Raw genomic sequence first — 12,669 nt, 5'->3', positions numbered from 1 at the left:
ATGGCAACTGGAATTGATTAATCCAAAAGTGTCCAGACCCAGCCAAATTTGACCTGTTTATTGCATAGGATGCATTTTATTTTTTTGTGAACCATAGTCCAATACATTTTTTGTTTAGTGTGTGTGCATAGGTAATTGTCTGAGTCTTCCATGCTCTGGCAATGGACACCCTAGCTGCCAACAGAATAAAAATAGTGTGAAGGTGTCTAGGGGCTCCATCTGGGTGGTTGCTGCAAAGTGCCATCTTAATGTGACAGAGTATATTAGATTCAAAATTCTGATCCAATAACACTGGGCCTTCGGGCAAGTCCAGCAAACATGGTAACTCCTAACCGCTCCATTCACTGTGCACTGGATTACTGGTCCTTGCAGATGGAATGGAACCATTGAGGGTCTGAATGAGGCTTTACAAGGTAAGAAAAATGTTACATTCAGCAGGTTGGAGGAGGATGAATGTTAGAGGGTGTTGTCAGGGAGGGATGGGGGGAAAAAATGTTAGCTAAGGAACATTTCTTCACAGGAAACACAAACTGCAGATGAGCATTTTTTTCTCAGTTCAATGGGAAAAATGAAAGCCTCTGGTTATTATGAGTGTCAGTGTTTTCCTGTCCTTTGACAACCGATCTAACTTTTTGTCCTGCTTTCACAGGGAAGTGAAATCTTCCAGATGGGGTTAAACACAGCATTAAAACGTTAAAAACACCTTTTCAATTTTTTGTTTTATTATATATATTTACAGCTCTGATAGAGTCATCCTTTTTAAAATAACCTAATAGCTTTAGTGGACAGACTTTATTATAAAATGCCTACATCATTTTAATTTCTCTCTAAGACACCCTAGAAATAGAACACACATTTATATTGCTCAGTTAGGTCAAAATGCTAAATGCTTTGGTAGAGTTCAAAGTAGTTCAGTGTCTAGTCTTACAAGAACATGTGTCAACCTCACAGGAAGAGCAGTGTAGGAGATATGGTCAAATTAATGTTATTAACTTCCACCCAGGGTCATAGATATGTAATTTCAGAATCTAAACAGTAGCCCAAACATCCGTTCTCCCTAGTGAATTACAGTCCAAATAAATCACAAATTACTCAAGTATTCCCAACAAAATTAGATGTGATATAATTCTATAATTCAAATACCGTATTTGCCGGTGTATAAGGCGACCGGGCGTATAAGACGACCCCCTAATTTTACAGTTTTTTAAGATTTTTGCCTGTACTCACCGTATAAGACAACCCCCCATCTGAGGCTTCTGACACTTCATATTTCTTCCTTCTGGAGCCATATCCTTCTTCATTCTTGCTGGAGCTGAAGCCATATACTTCTTCCTTTTTGCTGGAGCTGGAGCCAATCACGGCGAGCGATGTATTCTTTTAATGAATACAAAGCCTGCTTGGATTGGCAGAGGCTGTAACATCATCAGCCCACGCCTCTCTGACTCTCAAAGCCAATCCGAGCAGGCTACTGTATGTAGCCTGCTCGGATTGGCAGAGGTTGTTACTCCTATCCGAGCAGGCTTTGTATTTATTTGAATACTTCGCTCACTGGGATTGGCTAAGCGGTATATACTGTATGTAGCCAAAGCTACAGAATGCTTTAGAATGCATAGAATGCATTAAGATAAAAAAAATCTGCCTTTACAATCACTTTAATTCTTGTAGAAAAACATTTGCCTAAACTTTTTCTCTATTATATTCTATATTCTGATCAATTCTGGCTCATTAAAAATGTCTTGCCGTTTGCCAATTTGCAGTCTCTTAATTCCTAATGAGAGCTTTAAAAGAGAAGTATGTGGTTGTTTTTTTATGGGCTATTCATACTTACCTAGGTGGATGCAGCATCAGACCAATGCTGCATCTGTTCCCACCACCTCTTCACTGAGAACCGAGCCACCGAACACCGCCGATGGCTCGGTTCTCTCAACTCCAAGAGCGGAGAGATGCTGCCTGTCAGTCAGCATCTTTCCTGCTCTGCTTTTCCACGCTCATTGGAGTGCTGACTGCCTGACTGACTGCCATGAGTCCCTAAGTCCCCATCATGCCCTAAGTTGGGATGATGCGCTGCCTGGACTGATTCCAGTGATGTCAGCAGAGAGCGGACTTCAGACCGCTCTCCACTAAAAACGGGGCACAGGAGTGAAAAACGAATTTTCCGGCAGAATTCTATTCAAGCTGTCTTGCATACACACTGTCAGACCAAATGTCAGGTCACCTGTCGCCAGGTGACAAGTGCACCCTGTAGGGGTCAGGGATGCACCGCAGGGAAGTGAACCCTATAGCCGACTACTGCTGGCAGGGAGGAAGCGTGACCCAAGATCACCCAGGGCGCGGAGTCTAAGACCCAGTTTTGTATTCACCAGAGCCCTTGGTGGTAGGGATGGTCTTGGCCGCAACTGGGTCCAGGTCCAAGAAAGCGCTGTGTGGCCTTGAGGCTAGCAGGAAGAGGCCAATTGGTAATGGCTAAGACCTTCCCAGGATCCATACGAAGGCCCAAGCTTGAAACAAAGCATCCTAGAAACAGGACCTCAGAACATTCAAAGGAGCATTTCTCCAGTTTGGCATAGAGATTATTCTCTCTGAGGCGCTGGAGTACAGTGCGAACATGGTTCTTGTGGACATGCAGATTTTCCGAAAAGATTAGAATGTCATCCAGATAGATGACAACAAACTGGTACAGCAGGTCCCTGAAGATTTCGTTGACAAAGTTTTGAAACACGGCTGGGGCATTACATAACCCGAAAGGCATGACCAGATACTCATAATGGCCGTCTCGAGTGTTAAACGCAGTCTTCCACTCATCGCCTTCTCGTATTCGAATGAGGTTGTACGCCCCCCTGAGATCCAACTTAGTGAAAATGGAGGCACCCCTCAACCTATCGAACAATTCAGATATCAAGGGTAAGGGGTAACGATTCTTAATAGTAACAGCGTTTAATCCTCGATAATCAATACAGGGTCTCAAGGTACCATCCTTCTTGGCAACAAAAAAGAACCCTGCTCCTGCAGGCGATGACGATTTCCGAATGAAACCTCTGTCAAGGTTTTCTGCGACATACTCAGACATGGCCTGGGTCTCTGGGATGGACAAAGGGTATGTGCGACCCCTGGGCAGAATTGCTCCAGGAACAAGGTCAATGGCACAGTCAAAAGATCTGTGGGGAGGAAGCACCTCGGCTGATTTCTTACAGAACACATCCCGGTAATCGCTGTAAGCAGTGGGAAGATCCGAAGATACTGATGTGGTAGCAACCGGAAGTTCCCCCTTAGGAGTCACCTTGGAAAGACATGACGAGAAACATGAAGGACCCCAAGCCAGAATCTGCCCAGAAGCCCAGTCCACATGGGGAGAGTGGAGCTGTAGCCAAGGAAGGCCCAATACAATGGGAGTGGAGGCTTTAGGTAGAATGAGAAAGGATATCCACTCCTGGTGGAGAATCCCTATCGACATCCTAATGGGTAGTGTCTGGAAGCGAATAGGACCCCCTGGGAGAATAGTGCCATCAATTGCCGAGACTACCAGCGGCGTAGTGAGGGGTGAAAGGGTAAGCTTCATAGAAGAAGCAGTTCTCCAGTCCATAAAGTTGCCGGCAGCCCCGGAATCCAGATATGCAGAGATCGATAGGGGAGAAGTGCCTACATGAAGGGACACCGGAAGGAGCAGACGGGAAGGTGATGTTTCTGGGTCCAATACTCCACCTTCTAAATGTATTAGACCTGAGCGTTTCCCGGGCGAAGCGGGCAGGAGGCACGAAGATGGTCCTTGCCTCCACAATAGAGGCACAAGCCCAGAGTTCTGCGTCTAGCACGTTCTTCGGGTGTTAGTCTGGTCCGGCCCAACTGCATAGGTTCCTCAGCAGGCAGGGGGTGGTCTACGGGACGAAGTGAGGGAAGCACAGACTGACTACGACCTAGGGAGTGCTGGTGTCCTTTCTCAATGGACCTCTCCTGAAAACGAATATCGATCTGATTGCACAGGGAGATGACATCGTCCAGACCGACGGGGATGGTTCTTCCCGCTAATACGTCCTTCACTCGGTCAGAGAGGCCATGTAAAAAGGTAGCGACCAGGGCCTCATTGTTCCAGCTCAATTCAGCTGAGAGTATACGGAACTGAAGAGCATATTGACCCACTGAACGAGATTCTTGGCGGAGACGTAGCAGAGCACTGGCTGCTGAAGAGGCCCGAGCCGGCTCTTCAAAGATGTTCCGAAAGAGCTTTAGGAAGTTGAACAGGCTGGAAACTACCGGATCATTCCTCTCCCACATAGGGGCAGCCCAGGCTAAAGCTTCACCGGAAAGGAGGGAAATAATATAGGCTACCTTTGCCCGATCAGACAAGAAGTTTTGAGGCTGTAGTTCAAAATGGATGGTGCACTGGCTAAGAAACCCCCTGCAGGCCTTGGAGTCTCCAGAAAAACGGACTGGAGGTGGTAGCTTCAGTGAATGCGACTCTGCGACTGGTGCGACGGGCGCAGCCGCTGCCGCTGGTTGTACTTGGGGTTGTAGATTCGGGGCTCCCAACGAGGTCTGAAGCTGATCAAAGCGGGAAGCCAGATCCTGAAGGAAATGCATCACCTGAGCCTGATTAGCTTCATGCGTCTCGAGTCTGTGAACAACGCCCTGTAATGGGTCATCTGCAGGAAGCGGCACGTCGGCCGGGTTCATGGCTGTTCAAACTGTCAGGTCACCTGTCGCCAGGTGACAAGTGCACCCTGTAGGGGTCAGGGATGCACCGCAGGGAAGTGAACCCTATAGCCGACTACTGCTGGCAGGGAGGAAGCGTGACCCAAGATCACCCAGGGCGCGGAGTCTAAGACCCAGTTTTGTATTCACCAGAGCCCTTGGTGGTAGGGATGGTCTTGGCCGCAACTGGGTCCAGGTCGCGTTCCCGGGATTCCTCAGGTCACACTCCGCAGGGAGAAGGGGGAAGCAGCCAGCAGAACAAACAGTGGTGATGGACAGGCCGAGGTCAGGGCAACAGGCAGACAAGGATAACCGTGGAACATGCAAATAGTCAGGGGCACAGGCAGACAGGGAAGTCGGGGACAAGCCAAAACGGTACACGGAAGATGATCGTAGCACTCTGCAACCAGGAACTAGCAATACACTGCAGACAGGAACTGAGCATTGGAACACTGTTGAACAGCACTGCAGACCTGTAGAGCAAAGGTTAATATAGGCTTCCTGGGATGGACTAGGGTGGAGCCATACAGGAAGAGGAAGTGATAAGAAGGGAAACCAGAACAGGATCTGCCTCTAATGAACACATGGAGATCAGGTAGGCAGACAGACATGATGCATATTCATGACACCAAATTACGACCATCCAAAACGCAGTGACGTAAAACACTACGATGAGCCGAGAAAAATGAAGTTCAATGCTCCCGAGCATGGATTCTGAGCATGGACTTCAATCATCATATATTTATTTTATCCAAACATGAGTATAACCATAAGAACATACTGATGTACTGATGTGAAGGGATCAATAACTAGCAAACTGTTACAATACCTGGACACTGAGGCTTTGATGGAAGATCAGCTATTCCTCAGTGGGGTACAGGGCCTAGACACTGCAGTGGTAACAGAAACCAGCCGCTCCTCAATGAAGATGCAAGACTCTAACACTGTGGCTGTAACAAGGATCAGCGCTCCTCACTGACACATGCACAAGCCACTGATACAGGAGGTGCAGGGATGTAAAGGTAGCAAATTCCAGCCGGTCACTCGGTCATGCAAGCCAACCCAGTGTGCTGGTGCGCAGAAAGAGACATGTTCAGGTCACTGGAAGGGAGCAGAAGGGGAACCACAAAGAGCTGGGATGGTCCGCAAGTAGTTGGGTTCCCGTGACAATGTGTTTCGCACAAGCGCTTTATCAAGTCCTTTTAATTTTTTCTTGGGAGAATGGAACTCCTTGTTTAGCTAGTTGCTGACTGCCCAAAGTAAATGTACTGTGGATGGCCGGCAGCAACAGGCTAAGTAACCTAGCCGTTGCGCTTCACTTCTGCGACCACTATATACACAGGGCATAGCGGATTATGGTTGCAGGTACCTGGCCCAGGGATTACATGATCCCAATGTCAACATCAACAACAAAAAAAGCAGTACAGGGCTTAGACACAAAAAGAGCGGTACAACAAGAAAAAACATGATCACTCCCCCCCCCCCCCCCCCCAGAGTAGTACAGTGTTACTATGGTGACGAAAGTATGTAAAAAAAATGCAGAAATTATGCTATAGATACACTTGAAGCACACAGATAACAAAGCTCAGTTACTATCACACTTTAGGATACATACAGCTTACTGACTCAAATCTCACCAATTAATTCTAAGTTAACCTTAAATGTAACTACAGGCTAAAATGACATTTCCTTTATTAATAATACAAAGCTCCATAACTCCATTTTGAAAGAATATTTTCTAAAGAAATAATGAAAATTGTATCTGTTAATCTGGACTGTTTTTGATGCCGTACCTAATTTTGGTAAAGCCTGCAACCTTGCGAGACTGCTCTCTCTTATCACTACAGTGCAAGGAGATAAATATATTGTCATGGATCTGCAGTAATGTTCATGTCTGTCTGTTACCTCTCTGTGTGTTCAGCTTAGAGACCAGCCATCTGTTTACCTGTCTACTTAAGTAATCTTCCCTCAAGCATGGCTCCACCCCAGCCTCTAACTGGAAACACTATATAATCCTGTGCACTGCAAGCCAGCCTCACTGATCAATTTTCTGTGTTTGGCTTCCTGTGTGCTTCTTGACGCATGCTCTATGTGTGATTCTGTTTACCGACGTTGGCTTGTTCTTGACTATCTTTGTCTGCTTCATATCCTGACCATTGGTGTGTTCTTGACTATCCCTCTCTGCTTGTTGCCCTGACCTTTTGGCTTATCTCCTGACTATCCCTTGTTGTCCCAATTTGCTGCTTCCTCTCTTTTCTCCAGTAGCCTACCGTGAGCATGAGCTGCGGGACCCTGGGGGCCACGACCTGGAGCCAGTTGCAGCAAAGTCCATCCCCACCATCAAGGGCCCTGATGAACACCTGCTGGCTTTTAGATTCCATGCCCTGGGGAATCTCATGCTTTAGCTACCATTGTGATCCGTGTTGGTGCTCCAGAGGACCTGATTTCCTGAACCACCCAGAGCTCCATCCACAGCAGTCAGCCGTAGAGTCCAATGCCTTAGCGGTGCACTCCTGACCCCAATGTTGTGCATCTGTCACCTGTCCTCAGGTGACCTGACACATAGTTCCCCATGCTATGGATGTATTTTTTTAAATTAAAAAATTAGCTGCGTCGGTCACAAGTACGGCCACAAGTACAGTGACAGTGCTGTATATGATAGTAGCTGCTGTCACATACATTGATCGGGAACCATGGTGACTGGTTCCTGATCTCTGTATGTGACAGCAGCTTCTATCAGATACATCACTGTCATCGTACTTGCAGCTGACACAGTTGATTTTTTAAAATGCATCCACAGCATGGGGAACTGTGCCACAAAATATTCATAGTCAAAAGGAGGGCAGAAAATGGTTTATTACAAAGAATTAGAAGCACATTGTGTTTTCGTTGTAACCTTGTGTTTTCTTTGTAAAGCAGTTTGAGAAGCTATGTTTAAAGGCACTATATAAAATTAAATGTATTAATATTATTATTAGCAGGTTATTTACATAGTTATTTGAGAAGCAGTTATTCAGTCTGAAACCACCATCAAAACATCCGCAATGGATCTGTAAAGCTGCAAAAAGAGTTAAAAAATTGCAAGCAGAACTTTTCTAAGAATTTTGAAACTTAAGGCCATTAAAGGGGCAAGTAGCCACGGAAGTAAAGAGGACTTGTATATACTCCTCACCCTAACTATAACTGGATGGAGGGTGGCATGTTTAATGTTCCCTGTCAGAAGGCAGAGGGGAGTTGAAGAACATGAATCACGATGGAATCAAAACCTTTAAGAAGTTAAGAGGAAATTAAGTCTTTCTCTTAAGGGCATAATGGATTCTAAAGTGTTTAATGGGTCTGGGTTTTTTGAGACAGGAAAAAACTAGACAATGGCAAAGCATAAGTAAGATAGTAGTAAATTGCATTAATTTACCTTTAAAGCAGTTGCATTAGGTTTTTGGAGATTAAGGAAGTTGAAAATAGGAAAGCTAACTTTGTGACAGAATATGTGGTAACAAATTTTGGGAACAACTACAAAAAAAAACCAGACCCATTAAACACTTTAGAATCCATTATGCCCTTAAGAGAAAGACTTAATTTCCTCTTAACTTCTTAAAGGTTTTGATTCCATTGTAATTCATGTTCTTCAACTCCCCTCTGCCTTCTGACAGGGAACATTAAACATGCCACCCTTCATCCAGTTATAGTTAGGGTGAGGAGTATATACAAGTCCTCTTTACTTCTGTGGCTACTTCCCCCTTTAATGGCCTTAAGTTTCAAAATTCTTAGACAAGTTCTGCTTTTAGATCCTCCAACAGGAATTAACTGATTCTCACCAGTGGCTGCCCCTGGCTGCTTATATGAATGTAACCTAACAGTAATACTAGCTGCAAACCCATTCTTAATCATAGGACCAAAGAACAACCTTTCCTGCACTGAAAGATGATGGCTCCTAAATTCTAGGGACATAGGGCCAGATCCACAGCCAGGCAGCGCAGCGGAACGTAACCTATTTAGGTTACACCGCCGCAAATTTTCAGGCAAAGTGCCCGATCCACGAAGCACTTACCTTGAAATTTGCGGCGGTGTATCCTAAATCAGTCCGGCGCAAGGCGGGCCAATTCAAATGGGGCCAGTCCCATTTAAATTAGGCGCGCTCCCGCGCCGGACGTACTGCGCATGCACGTGCTTTGCGTTACGTTACGTTGCGCCGAGTTTTGTGAATCGCGACGTGTAAAAAAGAGATGCGGCGGGAAAAAAATGTTTTAAAATAAATTTGACAGCGACGCGGGAAAGACAGGTATACTTTTACATGGTGTACTAACTTTACACTTTGTAAAAGCAGCCCTATCTTTGCGACGGCAAACTAACACTTACGGAGACTTAACGAAGGGAAAAAGCTTCGTGGATCTCCGTAAGTGCTAATTTGCATACCCGACGCTGGATTTCGACGAGAAATGCCCCCGGCCGCGGCCGCGGTACTGCATCCTAAGATCCGACAGTGTAAGTCCATTACACATGTCGGATCTTAGGGATATCTATGCGTAACTGATTCTATGAATCAGTCGCATATATAGAAACAGAGATACGACGGCGAATCTGCAGATACGCCGTCGTATCCCTTTTGTGAATCTGGCCCATAGTTTACTAATTCCTAGTCTTTATTTTGGCATTTTCTTTGTACATTTGGCTAACTAAGTACTACCCTTTGTAAATCTCAGAGAAGGTTGCATAGCAAATGTATGGTATGATTTAACAACAGTGTTTTGGGGGCTGAGCTACTAGTTCTGTTTATAACATGTTGGATTAATATTAAATTACATAATCTTACAAATATAGTGAAATGGCTAGTTGTTTAGCTAAAAATATGAACCTAAACTTGCCATTAAAGAAATATGAAGGCTTCTTTTATTGTCCTTCTTTAGAAAAACTTAGCCACAAAGTCCTGGGACTTCAAATATCTAAAAGATTAAAGTGAAAATGTGGGTGTATCTTCTAAAGAGATCACTTAGTACTTTCCCACTGTACTAGAGAAAAACATTTCAAATACAGTGATTAGCAAATCATCATTTGGGAAATATGATTAGAAATGGTAACATTTCAACTTTATGATAACATCATTTATGAATGTTGGCACGTGTAATCTTGTCCATCTTGAATCTAACACAAAATATCCTAATCCGACAGACATGCACTGATGAACTGTTATGATACGATTGACGGGTTCCATTTCCCCACTGATACATCCTATCAGGTTATGACTCAATTCAGTCTAACAGCCTCTGAATGGATTTAAAAAGTGTATTTCTATTGCTTTTCTTTTGTCTTGTCACTTTGCCTGTTTCAGATTATTATGTGTTTGGCAGCTTTGGCTCCCTTGTCAGTTATAATTTCTGACATCATCTTTCCAAATCAAAAACTATAGTTTGAAAAACATAGCCTTCTTTTTATTTACTTTTCTTTTCTTTGCTTTTCTTCTTTCTTTTTTTGTATTAATACTAGTATTATTGTAACAGAATGCATATTTGCCCAAAAAGATCAGATAGAGAGAAACTGTAACTTCCCACTTACTGAAAAGGTGCGTATATGATACGTTTTAATAGTATAGTGTGGTGTAATTATATCTCATTTGTAATTCTGGTTTATTGATGATGCTCTCCAGGGTAAAATGCGTAGATTTTTAACCTCACGCCCATCAGCAACTTAGCATTTTGAAAGTCATTATTAGGAACTGTGCACTATGCAAAGTGCAGTTGCTCCAGAGCCTTGCAAATGAGGCACAGTTTTACTTTGCAAAGAATACCCAATCATATGCAAGGAAATAAAAAAAACAGCATTTTTGCTTGCACATAATTGGATGATGGAAGTCAGCAGAGCTCTCCCTCATTTACTAAGCTCTGGAGCAAAATGCACAGTGTATTTGCGTTTAGTAAATCAACCCCTTAGGCCGCGTACCGAAGTTCAGTTTCATCGGTCCAAACCGACCGTGTGTATGGCCCATCGGTCTGTTGTCCTTCGGTCCAAAATTTTAAAACATGCTTTAAAATCGAACCGATGGACCGCTGACCGATCGGTCCAAACCGATGGTTAGTACAGAAAACCATCGGTTCAAAACCTGCGCATGCTCAGAATCAAGTCGACGCATGCTTGGGAGCATTGAACTTCATTTTTTCAGCACGTCGTGTGTTTTACGTCACCGCATTCTGACCCGATCCGTTTTTGGAACGATGGTGTGTACGCACATCAGACCGTCAGGCCACTTCAGCGGTGAACCGATGGAAATGGCCCGTCGGACCATTCACGTCGGTTTGGATCGACCGTGTGTACGTGGCCTTAGTGTTGTTATGTCCTTACTATGTTAATATGGGTTGCTCAAATAATTTGGATGTGTAGAGGTAATATGCAGAGTAGAGATGGGCTTGGGTGTGTTCAAAATCCCACATGCCCGATCCCGCCAGGAAGCAGACACTGCACAGCATTAATCACAAACAGTGAAACATTTCCTGATCTGTGCAGCTGCTGACCGAGAAATGTCTCACTGCCTGTGATTAGTGTCGGCTTCCTAGCAGGATCGGGCATGTGGGATTTCGAACACGCTCGAGCCCATCTCTAATGCAAAGTATTCCCTATAAATATATACTTGCGTGCTCATGTTTGACTTTTATATGCTGCATTTATTGGTGCATTTTTATTTTTGATATAAATGCTTTGATTCTATACTGTTTGGTTGTTTTCTTTTCCTAAAAGTGATCAGCAGCGTGTCCAGGCTAATTTTGAATGACACGCTGCAAGTAAATTATTTTGTACCCAAAACATTATACATATTCTGAAAGCAGATGACCTGGAGAATACAATGGTGTCTGTTGCAATTTTTTATGTTGCACAATATTTGCACAGCCATTTATCAAACACAAGTTCTATACTTAGGGGCTAAACATATGCATGGAGAAACACTTGAAATAATGTTTAGGTCTCAGGGAAAGGGTCAGCTGTATAAATGTCCTTTACATTGGTGGTCAAGAAAAAAAATGTCCCCCTTACAGTGATGATCCAAATGTTTCCCTAAACACAGCTTACATAGTTACATAGTTACTTTACATTAGTAGGTAAGGCTGGAAAAAGACAATAGTCCATCCAGTTCAACCTGTGTGGGTGCATGTGTATCAGTGTCTATAATGCTTTCCCATATCCCTGTATGTTGTGTCCTTTAAAATGTACATCTAAATCATATTCTTATTGTCCTAACAGTGATGAACCCCCTACGCAGTTTAAGGTTAAACCTCTTCTTCTCTAGTCTCATTGTGTGGCCCTGTGTCCTTTTACACTCCCTGGGCCAGATCCACAAAAACCTGGCGCAACTTAAAAAATCCCATTTAAGTTACACTGCCTTAAAATTTCTACCTAAGTGCCCGATCCACAAAGCACTTACCTAGAAATTTCAGGCTGTGTAACTTAAATCCGGCCGGCGCAAGGCGTTTCTATTCAAATGGGGCGAGTCCCATTTAAATGAGGCGCGCTCCCACGCCGGCCGTACTGCGCATGCGCAAAGTTACGTTACGCCGAGTTTTGTGGATCGCGCCGGCTTAAAAAAGTTGCGTCGGGAAAAAAAAAAAATTTGACAGCGTCGCTCGGCATGCATTCCTGAGGGAGAACTCCATGCCAATTTTCAAATAAAAAACCGGCATGGGTTCCCCCCCCAGGAGCATACCAGGCCCTTAGGTCTGGTATGGGTTGTAAGGAGACCCCCCCTACGCCGAAAAATCGACGTAGGGGGTCCCCCTACAATCCATACCAGACCCGTATCCAAAGCACGCTACCCGGCCGGCCAGGGATGGGAGTGGGGATGAGCGAGCGCCCCCCCCCCCCTCCTGAGCCGTACCAGGCCGCACGCCCTCAACATGGGGGGGTTGGGTGCTCTGGGGCAGGGGGGCGCACTGCGGGCCCCCCCACCCCAGAGCACCCTGCCCCCATGTTGATGAGGACAGGACCTCTTCCCGACAACCC

Source organism: Rana temporaria, chromosome 5 (assembly GCF_905171775.1).
Source record: "Rana temporaria chromosome 5, aRanTem1.1, whole genome shotgun sequence".
Taxonomy (NCBI): Eukaryota; Metazoa; Chordata; class Amphibia; order Anura; family Ranidae; genus Rana; species Rana temporaria.
The sequence above is the reverse complement of the archived record's forward strand: the minus strand, read 5'-3'. Positions refer to the sequence as shown.